A 22181-nucleotide genomic window follows, 5' to 3' on the forward strand; every position below is an offset into this window, starting at 1 on the left:
AGTGGCCTGCTTCCACAAGGTGGTCTCTAAGAGAAAAGACAAGAGACCAGTGAAGAGGCTGAAGACGGGGCCACGGGAGAAAGTTGATTTCTACTCCCAAAACCCCTTTGAGGTTCTAAGTCCAGACTCCAATGCCAGCACTACTTCTCTTTCAGGGGTCATTGAAGACCCTATATCTCCAGGCCAATGCTTCCTATCTAATGAAGATGTGGCAGGGTTAGCAGATGTTATCCACTTTGCCAGTGGGACTTGAATGGTTTCTGTTTTGATGCTTTTTTTCCTTTGTTTAATTTTTCAGCATGGCTTTGCAACTGAATATTGCCTCTCAGAATGTGAGGGTGTTTCAGTCGTCATATAAGCGTGCGTGTGTGCTTGATTTCTTATCTTCAAAAAATTGTGATGTGGTGTGTGTGCAGGAATGTGGGCTGAATAGGGAACCTAAGAAGAGTGAGTGGGGTTTTGGGGAGGTGGTGTGGTCATTTTCTGCTATAAATAAGAATGATGGGGTGGGGGTTTTGATTCAAAATAAGGACATTAGGATAAAGCAAACTGTAATTGTAGAAGAGGGTAGATGTGTGTGTGTTATTTTATGTTATAGGGGGTGGGAATTTAAGCTTATTAATATCTATGCCCCTGCTGATAAAAATCAGAGACTCGCTCTTTTTGAGAAATTGCGTTTTTTTCTGCATGGTAAAATTCCTATTTTTGTTGTTGGTGATTTAAACTGCATCCTGGACAAAAGGGGCAGAGCCGGTTCATACGAGTCCAAGGTGGACGTGACCGGAAATTTATGGAATCGTTTAATTTCAGAGTTTTCGTTAAAGGACGCTGTGGATTCCAAGCCAGGACCCTTTACCTACCATGCAGATGATGGTCAGACCGAGTCCCGTTTGGACTATTTTTTCTTTTTTTCCACTGGGGTAAAATGTGTTAATTATTCGCAAGAAAGGGTTGTTTTCTCTGATCATGAGTGTCTGGTGGGGAGTTTTGAAATTGCTAATTTGTTTTATGGACGTGGTGTGTGGAAAATGAATGTCAGTCTGTTGCAGGATGAAAGGGTGAAGAAGGATTTTGTAAGGCAGTATGCATGGTGGGCTGCAAGGAAAAAAGGGTTTCCAAATCTATTGTTATGGTGGGATTGGGTGAAAGTGAGAATCAGTGTGTTTTTCAGGAAAGCTGGGTACAGGAAAGCCAGAAAGAGGAGAAATCTGTACAAGTGGCAGAATAGGAGGATTTCCTACCTGCATAAATGCAAATCTCTGGGTCTGGATGTAAAGTATGAGCTGGAGAAAGCTAAACGTGAGATGAAAGAGTGGTTTGGGGAGGAGGGCAGGAAAATTATTCTGAGATCTAAAATTGAGGTGAGGGAGAAGAATGAGAAGTGTACCAGTTTCTTCTTTAAGAAGATGTGTGGGGGTGGGCGAGAGATGAATGTAATGTTGGATGAGAATGGTAGTGAGGTGCATGGGAAGGATGTGATCGGTGTAGTGGCTGACTATTATAAGTCCCTGTATGGAGTGAAGGACTGCGATCTGGGGGAGGATGCAGAGTTTCTCAATGTGATTGACAACTTTGTACCTGAATCTGAGTTTCCTTTTTTGCTGAGTGACATTACAGAGGATGAAGTGAAGGAGGTGATTTTTAAGTCTGCTAAAAACAAGTCTCCAGGGGGTGATGGGATCCCTTGGGAGTTCTATAGTAAGTATTGGGATATTGTTGGGAAGGATGTGGTGTCTATTATGAAGTGTTTGTTTTCTGGTTGCAGGATGACTGACAGTATGAAGCAAGGAGTGGTGGTATTGCTGTTTAAGAAAGGTGACAGGCGAGTGGTGGGTAATTGGCGTCCGATCACGCTACTGAATGTGGATTATAAAGTATTTGCCAAGCTTTTAGCCAATCGCATGAGGGAGGTAATCTCACATGTTATTATGGAGGATCAGGGGTGTGCGGTTCCTAAGAGGAGGATTCATGAAAATGTGATGTTAGTGAGAGATATGATTGGGGATTGTATGGCGAGGAAGAAGGGGGTGATTGTATGTGTGCTTGATTTTGAGAAGGCATTTGATAGGGTGGCGCATGTGTATTTGTTTTGTGTGTTGAGGAAAATGGGCTTTCCAGAGCATTTGGTTAGTTTATTGTATGGGCTCTATGAAGGGGCTAGGAGTAAGATTCAGGTGAATGGCTTTTTTACTGATAGCTTTGAGATACTTTCTGGGGTTCGGCAGGGGTGCCCTCTGTCACCCATTTTGTTTATTTGTGCTATAGAGCCGTTGTTACAATCTATTAGGAAGGATAAAGTGGTTAAAGGTCTATTGGTTCCGGGTAGTGGAGGAAAACATGTTAAAGCTTTAGGCTATATGGATGACATTTGTATTCTCTGTGAGAATGTCTGTGACGTGTCGAGAGTCAAGCTTCTGGTTAATTTGTTTTGTGTGGCTTCTGCCTTTAAAATTAGTTGGGCCAAAAGTAAGATGAAAGGTTTTGGTCTGCCAGGTGTTTTACATGATGATCAGATGGAGTGTGTCAGTTCCAGTGTTAGGATCTTAGGTATGGATTTTGATGAAGAGCTGAAAGGTAAGGAAAGTTGGGAGGAGTTAGGGGGTAAAATAGCTAAAAAATTGGAGTTCTGGAGGTTGAGGGATTTGTCCTTTACAGGGAAGGTCTTGATTGTGAAGAGTATCATTTTGCCTATGATACTTTATATTGCTTTGGTTTTTCCTCCATCAACTGTGGTTTTGAAAAAGATAAATTGGGTGCTTTTCTTGATTTTCTGGGGATGTGGCATGGAAAGGGCGAAACGGGAGATATTGATGAAGAAGAAAAAGCATGGTGGTTTGGATTTTCCGAACTTGGAGGTTTTTATTGGTATCAACTATGTGGCTTTTTTCTGTGAGGTTTTTTCTAAAGATACTAAAGCCTCTTGTATGTTGAAGTATCAAGCAGGTTCTATGCTAGGAAGGCTGAAGTGGACTGTGCAGGATCTGAGGAAACCTTTTGCCTTCATTTGTCCTGAGTGGTACCTGTTTGTTGAGCTGTTTGTGAAGAAGTTCAGACTTGAGAAGTTTACTGTGAGTCAGTTCATGAAGGAGAAAAAGGAGATAAAAAGGTTGTGTGTGGACGGTTTTGCATGTAGTATCAGTGGTTTGAAATCTGCTGAGTATGAGGTAGTATGGGAAAAACTGAAAAAGTATGAAATCTCTAACAAACAGAAAGATCTGTTATGGATGTCTTGGCATGGTGTGCTGCCGGTAAGATCTGTTCAGAAAAGGAGGGGATTGGTACCCTCAGAGAGGTGCCCGAGGACTGGATGTGGTGATACTGAGGATGTGGAACATGTTTTCTGGTCTTGTGGACATGCAAAGGACGTATGGAGTAATTTGGGTAAGTTGTGTTGGGAGTTGACGGGTGTAAGAGCTTTAACAGCTAAAATGGTTATGTTTGGTCTGTGTAGCTTGAGCACGAGGAAAGAACGAGTGTTTTGGTTGTTTCTGGCATGTGTGAAGGAAGTTCTGTGGAATACCAGGAATTTGTATGTATATAAAAATAAGAATCTTGAAGTGAATGATTGTGTTAGGATGGTTTTGGACAAACTGTATTTCTGCTATAAATGGGATGGTGAAAGAGGTATGGATGCTGAGGGTGAATGGAAATTTCTGAAATGGAAACACTGGGTGTAATGGTTTATACTTTTCTGCTTTTGGTTACTGATTTACGGCTATGGGTGTGTTATACACATTTTTATCACTCTTTTGAAATAAAATGGCCATGAGGATGAGTTTACGTTGCATCCAGATAAGTTGTGAAACCTCTCTGAGGTGACACTTCTGATTCTGGATGATTACGCAACGTGAATGGTTTTAAAAAAAAATAAATAAAAATCTGTTCTTATCAGTTTAATATCTGATACGTCCCCTATCTGGGGACCATATATTAAATGGATTTTTAGAACAGGGAGATGGAAAAAGAGCTTGCTCTGTCCACTCCACGCATTGACCTGGTATTGCAGTACCTCCAGGACCGGTGCACCCCTTCTTAACCCAGTTTCCAAAAGCAGAACTCAATTCACCTGATTCATATTAGCCCGATTAATTAATTGAAAGAAAGCATACAACTTCATATGCACCTCAATTTGGCCCATTCACTTTTCACACTTCCTCCTTTTGTTTTTTATCTTTCACACTTTTTACTTGCTTTATTCATCCAAATAGCAAACTCATCACCACTCAACTTGAACAACTCTGCTATGTCCCGTGCTGCAGTATCTTGTTCTCTGTCTTATCTAGATCATTTGCAATTGAATGGAATAGATCCCTTTTGGACAAAGTGGATTCAGCTGCTGCTGCTGCTGCACTGACCACAGGTGTGAGAAGATCTAGAATTGGCATCTGGTGCTATCTCTCCGCTTCCACTCCAAATAAAGTTACCTGTTTATTCCTATCATGCATTGTTTTTTGGTGTTTTCTTTGAGCAATGATGATGTCTTTAGTGGTCTGTTGGCTCCCCCTCCTGGAGGAAGAGTTTGCTTGCTCTTGGACTTTCTAAAAGAGACATTTAGCTTCTGAGCCCAATTGGGGACAGTCATGGGTGATGAATGTTTTGCAACCTGCTGCGAAGCCTGATACCGCAATATAAGGAACGTCAAATACTAAGAATGGGCGGCCTATGAAAGAATTAGTACTTTCATTAAGTATACTTAAACGGCTAATTGGGAATAGACAAACTGTAAAAAGCCCTCTGAGAAAGCCCCTCTCTAACCTTTGTTAGTAAGCTTTTCTGTAGTCTGCCTGTTGATGTATTTTCCATTTGAACAGTGCACAACATGAAGAGACGGAACACTGGCGGCTTGTCACAATGCCCCCCGCTGACATCACAATAGCGCTGCTGCCTAGAAAGCCAGCTGCGCAGCAGAAGTTGCTCTTTGGGTGGGATGGTGGGCTAGTGGAAGGAGGGGGAAAGCCCTTTTTTTCCCGGGTGGTAGGGGGATGACAGGAGAAGGGATGCGGGTGGTGAGAGGGGTACAGAGGGCAGGGTTTGGGGGCTGGGAAGGAAAGGGAAAAGATTAGGGTTTGGGGATGATGAAAGGGCTTTCTACGGGTAAGGATGGCATGGCAAAGGGTGGCAGTGACGGAAAGTCAGGCAACCTGTCCTGTCCATCTTTTTGTATCATGAATTGGAAAGACTGCAAGGGGGAGGGGAGGTGCTTGTGCCCAAAAGGAGGAGTTATTCAGATTCATTGCAGTGGGGGGCGGTGGCTGCAAAACGCACCATTCTTCTTGTTTTTGCTCTGCAAAGCAGCCTTTTCAAGGGTTGGCTTGGGTGACAAAATGTCTTCTGTAGGCGTGGGTTTGTCTCCCTCTCACTCTCTCTCCCTAAGATGTGTCCGGCATAGGCCAGGGTGCCACTCGAGGCCCAAACCAATTCTGGTTATCGCTTCTCGGCCTTAATGCTAAGATCAAGTGTCTTACCAGAAGGTTCTCAATTGCTACCCTTGTCCTTGTAGCTTAAATGGCTACATGCTGCTATTGAGGGTAGTGAGCGGGAAACGAGAAGGCGACGCCTTTTGGCTAGGATCGTGTGTCTTAGCAGGAGGTCCTCAATTGCTAGACTTGGCCTTGTAGCTTAAATGGCTACATGCTGCTATTGGGGGTAGTGAGCGAGGTTGTTAACCCTTGGTGATCCAGGAGGTGATTAGAAGATGGGCGTCCCTGTCCGTTTTGCTGGGACCGGGGATACCCGGGTCCGTTTTGGTTTCCGTATTGATGTCGCAGAGGAAAAGTTGCAGCCGTTCCATCTGGAATACTTGGTGAACAAAGTTTTATATGACATCCTGGATGTGAAGAAGAATGAGATCGTTTGTCTTCAGGAGTTCAGGCGAAGTGGACGGTATGTGCTTGTCCTTTCCCATATTGGCGCTTGCCAGAATCTTTATCGGTCCTTGTTAATGAATACTACTAACTCTTTGCTGAGTGGACTTGACTTTACCCTGCTTTATTCTAAGGGCGATGTTCCTTTAGTGGTGTTTATGCACAACCCTTTTGTTAATGTGGCAGAAATCACAGACTTCCTGATGAAGCATTGTTGCATCTATGTTCAGTACTCACACAAAATTACCAACAAGGAGGGACTCTGGACAGGCAAGCATAAATATTTTGTGCGTTTTGGGGTGGACCCTCAGGGCCCTGGGGTCTCCGCCACCCTCCCTCTACTTTTCATATTGGGAAAGACTCTGGTTACCTGTTTTATCCAGATGCCCCTTTTTTTTGCCGGAAATGTAATGTTTTTGGTCACACTCAGGATAAGTGTCCTTATGAAGCAACCTGTAGGAAATGTAACCAGGTGGGGCACATGGCTAGGGATTGCAGCAACCCCATTGTTTGCAATGCTTGTGGAGAAGTCGGGCATGCCTATCGGGACTGCAGGAGCCGCACTAAGACCAGGCTATACGCTCAGGTGGTCGCAGAGGTCCCTGTAGCTCCTGTTAAGGCTGCACCAGCTGCTAGTCACTCTGTTGCTGTTTCTGCTAATGACCCTGTTCTTCTCCCTGTTACTACTGCTCAGGATTTGGATAAAGCTCCTGCAGTCTCTCCATGTCCACCTGATCAAGGAATGGAGGTCTCCGAGCTGGAAGCTGATCTCCCTTGTCACTCTGCTGCCTGTGGCGAGGGGGAAATCAAGGAGGATTTGGGCAAGTCCTCTGCCCTGTCATGGGGTACAACAAAGTCTCTGGTGAGCAAAGATGTTAGTCCAGCTGGGCAGGGGGATTTTTCTGCTTCAGCTGCAGTCAGGTCATCGGAGGAGGGGGAGCTTATGGCTGCTAAGAAATTAAAGCTTGCAGACAAGGGGTGGAGCACTGTCAGTACTGCAAGTGCAAGCCCTTTGAGTGATCGGGTCTACCCTGACATTAGCTTTTCACCTGGAGTTGATGATTTTTTTGGGGAGGTTGCAGACACTCACTGCTTTGTGTCTCCCTGCCAGCCTCCAGACGGAGAAGGTTGAGGCGAAGATGGCCAGCTTACGGTTACCTGGTTAAACTAGTAAGAACATGGCTCCCAAAACTACATGTAATGTCCTATCCTTGAATGTGAGACAAATTAAATCCAGAGGAAGAAGAGCTACTATCCTCAAATATGTTTCTACAATAGGTGCAGATATCTTTTGTTTGCAGGAGTGCGGACTGTTTGATGCTCCTACGGATCAAGATTGGCCTCATGGACAACACCATTTGGTCTGGTTCGTCTGTAAATAAAAATGATGGTGTGGGGATTCTGTTGGGTAACAAGGACTTTTCTTTTGATAGTTATACAGTAGTGGAGGTGGGGAGATGTATCATTGCAATTATTAACTATAGAGGGTGGCGGGTTAGGATTGTTAATGTATATTGTCCTACGAGAAAAGAAGATCGTTTAGCTCTGTTAGAGAAAGTTGGTTTATTTTTGCCAGGAAAAATGCCTACTATTTTTGTTGGGGATTTTAATTGTACGACGGAAGGTAATATGGATGTAACCGGGAAAAAGCTGTTACATATCATTTCTGATTTTTCTTTCTCAGATGCAGCTGTTGTAAAGCTGGGCAATCCACCACCACCTACGTACAAGGCGGACAGAGGAGGTATAGAATCACGGATTGACCGTATGTTCTTTTCTAAAAATATTGAGTGTGTAAGGTTTGAACAGTGTGCGGTTCCTTTTTCGGACCACGAATGTTTGAAGGGTGTGTTCAGCGGGGATGGTGGACTTGTAAAGAGGGGTGGTGTATGGAAGTTAAATGTGAGATTGCTAGAGGATGCAAAAGTGATGAAAGAGTTTAAAGAAGAGTACCGAAGATGGGGGTACTACAAAAACAGATTTGCAAGTGTGTTAGAGTGGTGGGATTGGGTTAAAGGGGAGATTAAAACTTTTTTTTAGGAAATGGGGCTACAAAAAAGCTACCATGTATCGTAATAAATTTAAAGATGTGAATACTCGGATTGATTGGTTACAAAAGTGTAGTAGGTCTGGGATTGATGTAAGTGATTCGTTGGTGGAGGCAAAAAATGAGTTGAAATGTCTGATTGAGAAAAAGGGTAAGGAAATTATCTATAGGACGAAAGTTGGACATTTGGATAAGAATGAGAAATGTACCAGATATTTCTTTAAAAAAATGAATGGGAAGAAAGTAGATATGGATGTGATTGTGGATGAGAATGATGTTCCTGTAACTGGTGCAAGTGTGATTGACGAGGTGAAAGCCTTTTACAGCAGACTGTATGGAGAGAAGTGGATTGATTCTGGTCTAATGACTGAAGTGTTGGCTAGCATGGAGTGTAGACTAGGCAAAGATGAGTGTGAGGATTTGTGTGATGAGGTGGTTCTGGATGAAGTGAGAAAGGTTGTGTTTAGTGCACAAAAGAATAAAACTCCTGGAAAGGATGGCTTGCCAATTGAACTATATGTGAAAGCATGGGAGTGTATGGGCACGGATCTGACGGAGATATGTAAGTATATGTGGGAAACTGGTATGCTGTGTGACTCTATGAAAGAAGGGGTAGTGGTACTTATCCATAAGAAGGGGGAAAAGAGTAACTTGGGGAATTGGAGGCCTATTACGCTTCTGAATTCTGATTATAAGGTTTTCAGTAAACTATTAGCTAATCGTATGCGTGAAGTGCTTGGGAAGGTTGTAAAGGATGATCAAGTGTGTGCTGTGCCTGGAAGGAGCATCAGTGATAACTTGTTGTTGTTGAGGGATGTTATTGGTGACTGTAAGATTAGAAAGCAGAAGTGAATTTTGTTGGCTCTTGATTTTGAGAAAGTGTTTGATAGGAAGTCGCATGTTTTTATGTTTGAGGTCTTGAATAGTATGGGTTTTCCTAAGAAGTTCTTGGATGGTGTGAGATGTCTGTATGGTGGTGTGACAAGTGAATTCTTAAGGCCCCGTCACACTAAGCAACATCGCTAGCAACATTGCTGCTAACGAACAACTTTTGTGACGTTGCTAGTGATGTTGGTGTGTGTGACATCCAGCAACAACCTGGCCCCTGCTGTGAGGTCGTTGGTTGTTGCTGAATGTCCTGGGCCATTTTTTAGTTGTTGCTGTCCCGCTGTGAAGCACAGATCGCTGTGTGTGACAGCGACAGAGCAACAACTAAATGTGCAGGCAGCAGGAGCCGGCTTCTGCAGAGGCTGGTAACCAATGTAAACATCGGGTAACCAAGAAGCCCTGTCCTTGGTTACCCGATATTTACCTTTGATACCAGCCTCCGCCGCTCTCACTGTCAGTGCCGGCTCCTGCTCTGTGCACATGTAGCTGCAGGACACATCGGGTTAATTAACCCGATGTGTGCTGTAGCTAGGAGAGCAGGGAGCCAGCTCTAAGCATTGTGCGCTGCTCCCTGCTCTGTGCACATTTAGCTGCAGCACACATCGGGTAATTAACCCGATGTGTGCTGTAACTAGGAGAGCAGGGAGCCAGCGCTAAGCATTGTGCGCTGCTCCCTGCTCTGTGCACATGTAGCTGCAGCACACATCAGGTAATTAACCCGATGTGTGCTGTAACTAGGAGAGCAGGGAGCCAGCGCTCAGTGTGCGCTGCTCCCTGTTCTCTGCTCTGTTCTGTAGCTCCGTGCACTGGTAACCAAGGTAAATATCGGGTTGGTTACCCGATATTTACCTTAGTTACCAAGCGCAGCATCTTCCACGCGGCGCTGGGGGCTGGTCACTGGTTGCTGGTGAGCTCACCAGCAACTCGTGTAGTGACGCTCCAGCGATCCCTGCCAGGTCAGGTTGCTGGTGGGATCGCTGGAGCGTCGCAATGTGACATCTCACCAGCAACCTCCTAGCAACTTACCAGCGATCCATATCGTTGTTGGGATCGCTGGTAAGTTGCTTAGTGTGACTGGACCTTTAGTGAATGGATGTTTGAGTGGGAAAGTACAGATCAAGTCAGGTGTCCGTCAGGGGTGTCCAATGTCCCCTGTTTTATTTGTCAGTGTGATTGAGCCTTTGTTATGTATGATCAGGCATGAGAAAATGATAAGAGGGATGTTAATACCTGGTAGTGGCGGTAAGAATGTGAAAGTGCTTGGCTATATGGATGATGTAGTGATAGTGAGTGAGAGTATTGCGTCTATGACTAGAGTAAAGCTGTTGTTGGATTTCTTCTGTGGCGCGTCTGCTTTTAAAGTCAACTGGAATAAATGTTGTTTTAAGTGTTTTGGTGATAGTAGTGTTAAGATGGACGGAGTGACAAGTGTGGATGGTCCAATCAAAGTGCTGGGTGTGTTGTTTAATGATGATCTGAGAGGTACGGAGAGTTGGGAAGAATGTGGATTGCGGATTGAGAGGAAACTGAATTTCTGGAGAATGCGTGATCTGACATTGAATGGTAAAGTTTTGATTATTAAGGCCGTGGTGCTGCCGATTCTCCTTTATATCTCTGGGGTCTTCCCATCCCCATATAAAAAGATAAAGAGAGTAGAGAAACTGATTTTTACCTTTTTTTGGGGGAGCAAAATGGAAAAATTAAAAAGAGAGCATTTATACAAGGCCTGTCATTATGGGGGTTTAAACTTTCCAAATATTGAAATCTTTCTTAGTCTTCATTATATTAAGACGGTAGTAATCCTAATGGGAAAGAACAATAAAGGGGCCTACATGGTGAGGTATATGGCGGGCTGGATGCTGTATGGCTTGTGTTGGGTGAAAAGGGATGCGCGTGTGCCTGTGTCGTTCAAGTGTCCAGTCTGGTACGACATAATTGAGAGGTTTATTAGAAAAAATGATTTGCTGGCTGTACCTATGAGTGATTTCAGAGCAGCGAAGAGAGTGATGAAAAGGATGAGAGCAAATGAGGTAGAATGTGTCGCGGGCGGGGAGGAGGGTGTCAGCACACTACGCTCACCCATTCTGCTCGGGTCCGGCGGCTGCTGCTCAGTGGTGGCTCGAGCTGTGGGCCGGATCCCGGGGGTTCTTGAGCGGCACTCCTCGCCCGTGAGTGAAAGGGGGGTTGTTGGGTGTGGGGATAGTTTATTGTCCGTGACGCCACCCACGGTTGTGGTGATTTCACCACCGCTGCTCAATATGGGGATCCCAGGGATGGTGATGCGGAGCAGCCAGGTGTTGTGTTGCCCCTCCGTGGGTAGGGGTTGGTGATCCCGGGGCCCGGTGATGGTTTGGGAGGTGCAGGGCCTGGTGGGCACAGGGACGCGGGGGCAGCGCTGTGCCTTGCGGCACTGTGATACTCACTCAGCCTGAGACACTGACACAGTTCTTAGCAAAACACTCGGCTGGATGGACTGGTACCCTCAGACGGCTGCGGTTGTTGTTTCTCCCCTGACCCAGTTTGGTGTAAGTCCTTTCTTCTACTTCCGTGCACCCTTCTCCTGCACTCCGGCTTCCAGCTGGCTCCCCGACTCTGTACCGGGGGGCCACTGCCCAGCCCCGGCTACCTGCGGTTCCACCAGCTGTCTCCCCGGCTCCCTGCAGACGGCACTTAGCGTCTGCCGGACTCTCTCTACGAGGCCCTAGGCTCCAACCTAGGCCCCTGGCTCTGTCTGCCTCTCTGCAGACCTTCACTCTTCCTCTCCTAGGACTAGACTGGGCTTGTTTCCTGCCTCCAGCCAGCTCACTCCTGGGTGGGCGTCCCCATCTCCTCACTCCGCCCACCTGGTGTGTCAGTCTGAGGCAGAAAGCAGGTCACTTTGGGGATGTCTGCTGTGAACTGCTGGGGGTGGGGGTGTGTGTGTGTTGTTACCTGTGTCCCCTGGCTTGTCCAGGGCGACACAAATGTAATATTAATGATTTGAGAGGGAATGATGTGTCAGATGCATGGAAGAAACTGAGTACACCGGGTATGTCTAATAAGCAGAGGGATGTTGTGTGGTTGGCATTGCATGATATATTACCTGTGAGAGATGTGCAGAAGAGAAGGGACCTGATTAGAATGGATGTGTGTCCACGGGAGGGATGTGGTGCACGTGAGACCGTGAGACATGTCATGTGGGACTGTGATTACGCCTATAGTGTGTGGAAATGTGTAGGAGGCCTGTGTAAGGGGCTGGCTGGTGTGAACCATATTAATTGGAGGGTGGCTATATTTGGCATTGGTGCATGTGGGAGTGTTAAAGAGAGGATTTTGTGGCTTATCATGGCTTGAGTGATGGAAAGCTTATGGGATGTCAGAAATTTGGGACTTTTTAAAAGGAAGGTGGTTCCTATTAACGACTGTGTAAGATTAATTCTTTCCAGACTTTGTTATTTACCAATGGGATAAGAGTAGAGGTGGTGGTGGATTGGACGCTGAAGGCATATGGAAGGTTTTAAAGTGGCATTATTTGGTGAAGTATCAATAAGAGGTAAATTCTCTGTTTTTCAGTATTTTCTGTTTTTTTTGTGATACTTTCTTTTGATATGTACTGCAATACTTTTTAGAAAATTAAAAAAGAATATAACCATTGTGATGAGTTTGGATAAACAGCAAAGTTGTAAACTTGATATTGTTATTTTTAACTAACCTGAATGGTTTTAAAAAAAAAAAAAAAATCTGTTCTTATCAGTTTAATATCTGATACGTCCCCTATCTGGGGACCATATATTAAATGGATTTTTAGAACAGGGAGATGGAAAAAGAGCTTGCTCTGTCCACTCCACGCATTGACCTGGTATTGCAGTACCTCCAGGACCGGTGCACCCCTTCTTAACCCAGTTTCCAAAAGCAGAACTCAATTCACCTGATTCATATTAGCCCGATTAATGAATTGAAAGAAAGCATACAACTTCATATGCACCTCAATTTGGCCTATTCACTTTTCACACTTCCTCCTTTTGTTTTATCTTTCACACTTTTTACTTGCTTTATTCATCCAAAAGCTGCGACAAATAGCACACTCATCACCACTCAACTTGACCAACTCTGCTATGTCCCGTGCAGTATCTTGTTCTCAGTCTAATCTAGATCATTTGCAATTGAATGGAATAGATCCCTTTTGGACAAAGTGGATTCAGCTGCTGCTGCTGCTGCTGCTGCTGCAGTGACCACAGGTGTGAGAAGATCTACAATTGGCATCTGGTGCTATCTCTCCGCTTCCACTCCAAATAAAGTTACCTGTTTATTCCTATCATGCATTGTTTTTTGGTGTTTTCTTTGAGCAATGATGATGTCTTCAGTGGGCTGTTGGCTCCCCCTCCTGGAGGAAGAGTTTGCTTGCTCTTGGACATTCTAAAAGAGAGGTCATGATAGACATTTAGCTTCTGAGCCCAATTGGGGACAGTCATGGGTGATGAATGTTTTGCAACCTGCTGCGAAGCCTGATACCGCAATATAAGGAACGTCAAATACTAAGAATGGGCGGCCTATGAAAGAATTAGTACTTTCATTAAGTATACTTAAACGGCTAATTGGGAATAGACAAACTGTAAAAAGCCCTCTGAGAAAGCCCCTCTCTAACCTTTGTTAGTAAGCTTTTCTGTAGTCTGCCTGTTGATGTATTTTCCGTTTGAACAGTGCACAACATGAAGAGACGGAACACTGGCGGCTTGTCACAATGCCCCCGCTGACATCACAATAGCGCTGCTGCCTAGAAAGCCAGCTGCACAGCAGAACTTGCTCTTTGGGTGGGATGCTGGGCTAGTGGAAGGAGGGGGCAAGCCCTTTTTTTTCCCGGGTGGTAGGGGGATGACAGGAGAAGGAATGCGGGTGGTGAGAGGGGTACAGAGGGCAGGGTTTGGGGGCTGGGAAGGAAAGGGAAAAGATTAGGGTTTGGGGATGATGAAAGGGCTTTCTACGGGTAAGGATGGCAAAGGGTGGCAGTGACGGGAAGTCAGGCAACCTGTCCTGTCTGTCTTTTTGTATCATGAATTGGAAAGACTGCAAGGGGGAGGGGAGTTGCTTGTGCCCAAAAGGAGGAGTTATTCAGATTCATTGCAGTAGGCGGCGGCTGCAAAACGCACCATTCTTCTTGTTTTTGCTCTGCAAAGCAGCCTTTTTAAGGGTTGGCTTGGGTGACAAAATGTCTTCTGTAGGCGTGGGTTTGTCTCCCTCTCTTTCTCTCTCCCTAAGATGTGTCCGGCATAGGCCAGGGTGCCACTCGAGGCCCAAACCAATTCTGGTTATCGCTTCTTGGCCTTTTGGCTGAGATCAGATGCAGAGCGTAATTGTTTTGTGTTTGGTTTTGGCTGGAAGGTGCCCAGGGTACCTGGCTCCTTGGCCTTGGGGGGATCGTTTCACATCACGGTGGGACTTCACCCCCCTTCTGCTATTGGGGAGCCGGATTAGTCCTTGGGAAGGAGAGGTGATCCCCCGGCGAAAGGTCGTGCTCGTGGAGATGGAAAGCTTTTTGCCAATTGCTAAATGCCTTGCATTCAGCGCTTTACCACTGGCTCCGGCCAGATACCGAAAAGTATTGATGGTCTAATGCATCCTCCATCCACAGTTGTGCTGGGTAGGAACCATGGGTCTTTGTTTTACAATGGACAGCCAGTCTATTGTAGGAAATGTGGCGGCCTTAGTCATGTGCAAAGCAACTGCACAAATGAACGGAAAAGTCTGTGTCACAACTGCGGCAGGTGGGGGCACATCTCCAATGAGTGCCAGAGTGAGAAAACTTGCAGTGGATGGGGCTCAGGTACCCATCTTTTCACTAATTGCCCGTTGCGGACAAGGAGGTCCTCAGGCACCTGTGGCTGGTTCCACAGGAGTGCCAGCCAAAAGCGGCTTGGCCAAAATGGGGACCTCCGGGATGAGTTTTGCAGATGTGACTGCAGGGCGTAAAAAGACTGGTACAGCAGTTCCTCCTTCAGGAAACCAGTCAAATGATCCAGCTACTTCCTGCACAGTTGGATCATTACCCTCTCTTGCAGAAGTCCAGGTTACGCCTGGCGGAGAGATGGGATCCCCTCAGAGCGGTTCTGGGGGAGGGCAGAAGCAACAGGAATGTTCTGTGGTTCCTGAGACCCCTGGCTTGTCAGCGGTGTCTCAGGTGGATTCCAGTGGAAGTGGCGTTCGCCACCCAGATGTCCATCCAGAAGTCCGCCCGGAGGTCCACCCGGAGGTCCGTCCAGATGTTCGTCCAGATGTCCATCCAGATGTCCATCCAGATGTCCACCCAAAGGCTCACCATGATGACCACATTGATGCTCCCTGTGATGCCCGCCCCGATGCTTCCACAGCTGTTTCCGGTGAGGTCTACTCAGATTTCCAGGATGATGCTGGCCCTGTTGTTCATCCAGATGTTCGTTTAACCATGGAGAAGGTTGGCCCAAAGGTCCCTGGCGTCCAACTGGAGGCGGACCAGATGGACCTAAGTGCCAGTTCTAAAAGAGCTGGTGAGGACTTGGAAACAGAGAGTAAGAAGCGTAAAACCCTCATTGAACAATCTGTTCCCAGTCCATCAGGCACAAATATGGACCCGAACTATCAGGTCACGGACTCTGATGAGACGGATAGTCTAAAAACGGTCTCATCCCTTTATGTGGGTTCTGATGTGTCGGAATTTGAGATTTCGGACTAAACAAGGAACCAATAAATGGCTGCAATTCGTGTTGCCTCACTCAACGTGAGAAGCCTGAAAAGCCCTATTAGAAGGGCGGCCTTGTTGGCCTGGCTACTGACATTGAACTTTGAAGTTATTTTTCTCCAGGAATGTGGTATAAGCCACGATTTAACTTACGATGACCTTAAAAAGGACTGGTCTATGGGTCCCTCAGTGTGGTCTGGGACTAATGCAAACAAAGCCGCCGGCGTTGGTATTTTATTCAAAAACAAAAATGTTAATGTTTTATCTGTTACTGAAATTTTACCTGGTCGTGCATTATCAGGTCATGTTGTTTTTAATGGGTTTTTATGTCGTTTTTTAAATGTTTACGCCCCCCGCCCAGATAAGAATGAGCGAGCCTCCCTTCTTAATGACATTTCTTTGTTTTTAACAGGTCCCTCTCCTTTGGTGGTGGGAGGGGATTTTAACTGTTTAATGTTGGGAGAGGGGAGAGGGGGGGGCAACCTGGCTAGATGGCCTGACAAAACCTCTAGCCAGGTCAAACATATGTTAACTGATTTTAATTTGCAAGATGTATGGAGAAAAACTCACTCAGCTGATCCGGGTTATACGTGGAAGGGTGGCTCTGTGAATTCCCGTATAGATTTCCTATTTTCCTCCACAGACACCTTTGTACCAAAAGCTGCTGGATTGATTGAAAATATTTTTTCAGATCACGCCCTCTTACATGCGGTGTTGGAACATGAGGGAGAGGCAAAAGTAGGTAAGAGTGCATGGAAGTTGAATGTGACTTTATTAGAGGACGAGAAAACTAAGGCTGACTTTATTGCAAAATATAAGATCTGGAGAAGTAAACAGCACCCAAATCAAACTATGTTAAATTGGTGGGAGGGCGTAAAATGGCACATTAAGGATTTTTTTATTAAAGTGGGGAAACGGAAAGCCAGAGAAAAAAGAAGTAGTTTTAAAGATTTTAATGTTTGGTTGGAAACTCTCCATAAACTAAAGGCATGGGGGGTACCTGGTGTAGATGAGGACATTTCCAAGCTTAAAATAGAAATACAGAGGTTTTTGGAACAAAAGGGAAAAGAGATAGTGTTCAATTCCCATGTCAAATATCTAGAGGAAGGAGAGACATGTTCAAGATATTTTTTTAAAAAAGTGGGGGAGAGAAAACATTTTATCCAAGAATTAGAAGGACAATCTTCTGTTCAAGGCATGCTGGATGAAGCTTTTCATTTTTATAGTACTCTTTTTAGTCTTAAAACTACTGATGAATCTGCTTTTAAAGATAATCTTAATGTTTTATCCCAGTTTTTAAGCAAAGAGGATCAACAATTAATTTCAGTGGACATAAATCATGGGGAGATTGAGGAGGCTGTGAAAGACTTTAAAAAAGGTAAAGCCCCGGGGTCGGACGGTCTCCCCATGGAGTTTTATCTTTGTTTTTGGGATTTTATTAAGAATGATCTTTTAGCAGTTTTTAGTGAAGTTTTTAAGACTGGTGTTTTACCCTCATCATGGAGAAAATGTGTGATTACCTTAATTTTTAAGAAAGGTGATAGGTCAAGGTTGGAAAACTGGAGGCCTATCTCCCTTTTAAATACAGAATACAAAATTTTAGCTAAAGTGATTGCAAGTAGAATGAAAAAAGTCATTAAACATGTCATCCACCCAGATCAGGTCTGCGGCATCCCTGGAAGAACCATTTGGGAGCATCTGAATCTTATCCGGGACCTGATCTGGTATCAGAGTGACTGTAATCAACCTATGGCTATTTTATCACTTGATTTTATGAAGGCATTCGACAGGGTATCACATTTTTATCTTTTTGATGTTCTGAAAAGAATGGGTTTCCCTACAGTTTTTATTGACAAAATCAAGCTTTTATATAAGGATTCATATGCACAGGTACTAGTCAATGGTTTTGTCACTAAGGAAGTTGCCCTCCTGTCTGGGGTAAAACAAGGCTGCCCCATGTCCCCACTGTTGTTTGTATGCGCAATTGAACCACTTCTGTGCCGCCTTCGGCGGGATAGGGTGGTCAGGGGGGTCCCTATTCCAGGGGGTGGTGGAAACCAGGTAAAATCATTGGCCTATATGGATGATGTCTCTGTGTACTGTGCAAGCTCTGCAGCTGTGAACAGGGCCCTCCTGAACACTGAGATATTCAGCGCAGGGTCTGGCTTTCGTCTGAATGTCGACAAGTGTGACTGCTTGATTATTGGCCCCTGGGAGCCCGAGCCACCAAAAATCCCAGTCCAAACTGATGGTATTAAGATTTTGGGTGTACAATTTGATGCAAGAAATGACGGATGTACAAATTGGGATTTGGTATTAGATAAAATCAATAAAAAGATTTCTTTATGGCAGCTAAGGAAAATGTCCATGGAGGGGAAGATACTTGTGATAAAAATGGTTTTATTCCCTATTCTCCTATTTGCGGCAATGGTGTTCCCCCCCAACTCCCTCTACCTGAAGAGGCTTCTCAAACCCATTTTTTACTTTTTGTGGGGCTCAAAAATGGAGAAGCTGAGGAGGGTGATTGTCAGCAAGAGTAAGGGTAACGGAGGTAAGGGGCTGCCTGATCTTAAACTGTTTTTATTAATCAAGTTCTTTGTATTCTGTTTTAATTGTCTGAAAAATGACGGGGCTTTTGCATGTTTCTTAAGGTACAGCACGGGGTATGTTTTTAAAAAACTGCATGTTGATATTTTACCTAATCGTCCTGTCCTTTTATCCCCTCCGAAACAATATAAGATCTTAGAGACTATTATATCTGAATATGATCTGATAAATGTGGACAAGGGAGTCTTGTCCAATCAGCGTAAGTTGACAGCCGCCTGTAAGGGTCATGAGATTATGGAGGATGTGGCTAATTTTTCCCCGTCTAGGTGCCGATTAATTTGGAACAACGTCTCATGCCCTGCTCTTAGTAATATGCAAAAGGATCTGGCCTGGCAAATAGTCCACCAATGTCTCCCCACCAGGGCCTTCCAACTACGTAGGGAACTTGTGGCCAGTGCCAGATGTCCAAGAGACAGGTGTGCCCAGGAGGAGACGGTGTTCCACCTGTTCTGGTATTGTCCTTACGCACAAGAGGTATGGCAGGCAGTGGGCACGCTCCTGAAATGGGTGTGTGGGTTGCGCACCCTAAATTGTGATGTGGTGTTATACGGTATAATTGATTGTCCTACCATGTACCAGGCAAAAATCGCATGGCTCATAATTAACAGTTTCAAAGAGGCCCTATGGAAAACCAGGAATATTTTACTGTTCAAGCATGATTGCATCCCTGTGAAAGACTGTATAGGTCTTGCATTATGTACCATGTACACGTATTATTTGAGAGATTGTAAAAATCAGGGAACAATAGAAGCAAAAAAGGCATGGTGTCTCCAGATATGGAACACTTTTATGTATTTATAATCATATTTTATTTGTGATTCTATGTCTTTTACTGTATTGCTTTTAATGTATTTTATCTCATGTTTTAAGTAAAATGCTGGTTTTATGTATGTTTATGTGATTTTATGTGACACTTTACTGTACCTGTAAATACCTCATTTGGGTTTTATGATGCGTTTCATGTGCACAAGTCACTGTGTTTTGTATCTAAAGTGTGACTTTTTGTTTTTAATGACTGAGTTTAATAAAGCTTGTTTGAAACGTGATCTGTTCTTATCAGTTTAATATCTGATACGTCCCCTATCTGGGGACCATATATTAAATGGATTTTTAGAACAGGGAGATGGAAAAAGAGCTTGCTCTGTCCACTCCACGCATTGACCTGGTATTGCAGTACCTCCAGGACCGGTGCACCCCTTCTTAACCCAGTTTCCAAAAGCAGAACTCAATTCACCTGATTCATATTAGCCCGATTAGTGAATTGAAAGAAAGCATACAACTTCATATGCACCTCAATTTGGCCCATTCACTTTTCACACTTCCTCCTTTTTTTTATCTTTCACACTTTTTACTTGCTTTATTCATCCAAATGGCAAACTCATCACCACTCAACTTGACCAACTCTGCTATGTCCCGTGCTGCAGTATCTTGTTCTCCATCGTATCTAGATCATTTGCAATTGAATAACAGAGAGAGATTGTAGAAATCGGGTTTCTAAAGCCACGCCAGTGATCACAACCAGGACATCAGATTATGTGACTTTATTGCAGCATCGGTCTACGCGTTTCATGAGCTCTGCTCACTTCCTCAGGACCATATAGAAGACACCATCAAATCTACCATGTAAGATACAAGTGTACATTAAATAGACATAGTGACATCATAGTACCGCCCCATATAGAAAAAATGAGCGGGAAACAAAGCCTTGTGTTGAAAACATGACGCAATACAAGAGAAACATGGTGAAGGTACAAAACATAATATCCGTATGAAAAACAAGTGAAACATATCTTAAAAGACATAATAAATTGAATGCAAATAAAAAATGAAAAAATGTATATGTGTAATCAACCTCATTATCTATGATCCAGCCAAAAAAAAAAAAAATATATATATATATATATATATATATATATATATATATATATGTGTTTATATTTATAATTCCTCCACAAGTCAGAACAAGCCTGGAACCCATGAAGGACACTTAACACCAGATCCCAAGCAAGTATGGATATAAGCTGCAGAGGCATTAGCCCTCTCAACCAGGAGAACTGTGACAGGATTCGCTACATGTAGCCCAGCACGTCAAGATCAATCAGACAATGAACGCATATATATATACTGTATTGATTAAGGCTATAGTGACCACCGACCAAGGTAATCAAAGAACCGTTGAGTGAGTGTCCATATAATTATTTAAACAAAGAAACGTCTTAGGAACAATGTATCTTTCAAAGAAACTAGTGCACTCACTCCCCTTCTTTAGAAGGAGTGAGGGTTTACTATAGTTCAGTACCGTGGGAAAAAATCCCCAGCGGCTGCGCAGAAGGAGCCTCAGACAAGAGGGGTGAAAAGAGTTCATACCCGTGGGAAAGTGAACCATGCGCATGCGTCAGTTACGCAGGACACCCGTGTAGAATGGGTGCAGAACAAGAAGGACAGTGATCTTAGGAAAGTAATAGCTCGAAAAAACCTTATTAAGAGAATGTGCACATTCTGTGAGCGAACAACCAGAAATTAAAAAACAGAAATATTTCATTATAAACGGCAATAATTACAGAAGAACGGGACCTGATTTTAAAACAATATATATCCGTTTAGTGTTACTAAATTCGTGCGCTGTAGTGTCATCAAAACAGAAAGGAAAGGCGGCACCAAGAAAAAAGGTCCAAGTGCCAAAGAAAAAACCCGTTATTTTGTATACACATGTAGAATATTAGGGAAAGAGACGGAAGCCTACTAAAAATTTTTAATAAAATGAAATAAAACAATTAAAACTAATCTGAACAGGACTCCACGATTATTGTCCTAACCCACAATAGTCGTGAAGTAAACCTTCATTTGTTCCATGCTCACAACGACCCATAAATTAACCGTATAACCAATAATATTATAATATTATTGGTGGTTCAGCAAGCCTAGTATTAATACCCTATTTCTCGTATATTTATAACCATTAGGAGTCTTATCAGGGTATGTTATACGGTTCATTTATGGGTCGTTGTGAGCATGGAACAAATGAAGGTTTACTTCACCACTATTGTGGGTTAGGACAATAATCGGGGAGTCCTGTTCAGATTAGTTTTAATTGTTTTGTTTCATTTTATTAAAAATTTTTAGTAGGCTTCCGTCTCTTTCCCTAATATTCTACATGTGTATACAAAATAACGGGTTGTTTCTTTGGCACTTGGACCTTTTTTCTTGGTGCCGCCTTTCCTTTCTGTTTTGATGACACTACAGCGCACGAATTTAGTAACACTAAATGGATATATATTGTTTTAAAATCAGGTCCCGTTCTTCTGTAATTATTGCCGTTTATAATGAAATATTTCTGTTTTTTAATTTCTGGTTGTTCGCTCACAGAATGTGCACATTCTCTTAATAAGGTTTTTTCGAGCTATTACATTCCTAAGATCACTGTCCTTCTTGTTCTGCACCCATTCTACACGGGTGTCCTGCGTAACTGACGCATGCGCATGGTTCACTTTCCCACGGGTATGAACTCTTTTCACCCCTCTTGTCTGAGGCTCCTTCTGCGCAGCCGCTGGGGATTTTTTCCCACGGTACTGAACTATAGTAAACCCTCACTCCTTCTAAAGAAGGGGAGTGAGTGCACTAGTTTCTTTGAAAGATACATTGTTCCTAAGACGTTTCTTTGTTTAAATAATTATATGGACACTCACTCAACGGTTCTTTGATTACCTTGGTCGGTGGTCACTATAGCCTTAATCAATACAGTATATATATATACGTTCATTGTCTGATTGATCTTGACGTGCTGGGCTACATGTAGCGAATCCTGTCACAGTTCTCCTGGTTGAGAGGGCTAATGCCTCTGCAGCTTATATCCATACTTGCTTGGGATCTGGTGTTAAGTGTCCTTCATGGGTTCCAGGCTCGTTCTGACTTGTGGAGGAATTATAAATATAAACACATATATATATAAATATATATATATATATATATTTTTTTTTTGGTTGGATCATAGATAATGAGGTTGATTACACATATACATTTTTTCATTTTTTTATTTGCATTCAATTTATTATGTCTTTTAAGATATGTTTCACTTGTTTTTCAT

The 22181-nt window shown here is 43.8% G+C and overlaps 1 non-coding gene and 2 pseudogenes across 1 annotated transcript; all 3 read left to right on the forward strand.

The window, feature by feature from the left end:
- The first annotated feature begins 3850 nt into the window (after positions 1-3850).
- LOC142261573 (U2 spliceosomal RNA) lies at positions 3851-4031 on the forward strand (annotated as a pseudogene).
- An 8440-nt stretch (positions 4032-12471) lies between these two features.
- On the forward strand, positions 12472-12671 carry LOC142261568 (U2 spliceosomal RNA). The gene has a single exon (XR_012729186.1). It is a non-coding gene; the product is annotated as a U2 spliceosomal RNA (small nuclear RNA).
- A 6452-nt stretch (positions 12672-19123) lies between these two features.
- LOC142261579 (U2 spliceosomal RNA) lies at positions 19124-19296 on the forward strand (annotated as a pseudogene).
- The last annotated feature ends 2885 nt before the right edge of the window (positions 19297-22181 follow it).

This window comes from Anomaloglossus baeobatrachus, unplaced genomic scaffold (assembly GCF_048569485.1).
Source record: "Anomaloglossus baeobatrachus isolate aAnoBae1 unplaced genomic scaffold, aAnoBae1.hap1 Scaffold_226, whole genome shotgun sequence".
NCBI lineage: Eukaryota > Metazoa > Chordata > Amphibia > Anura > Aromobatidae > Anomaloglossus > Anomaloglossus baeobatrachus.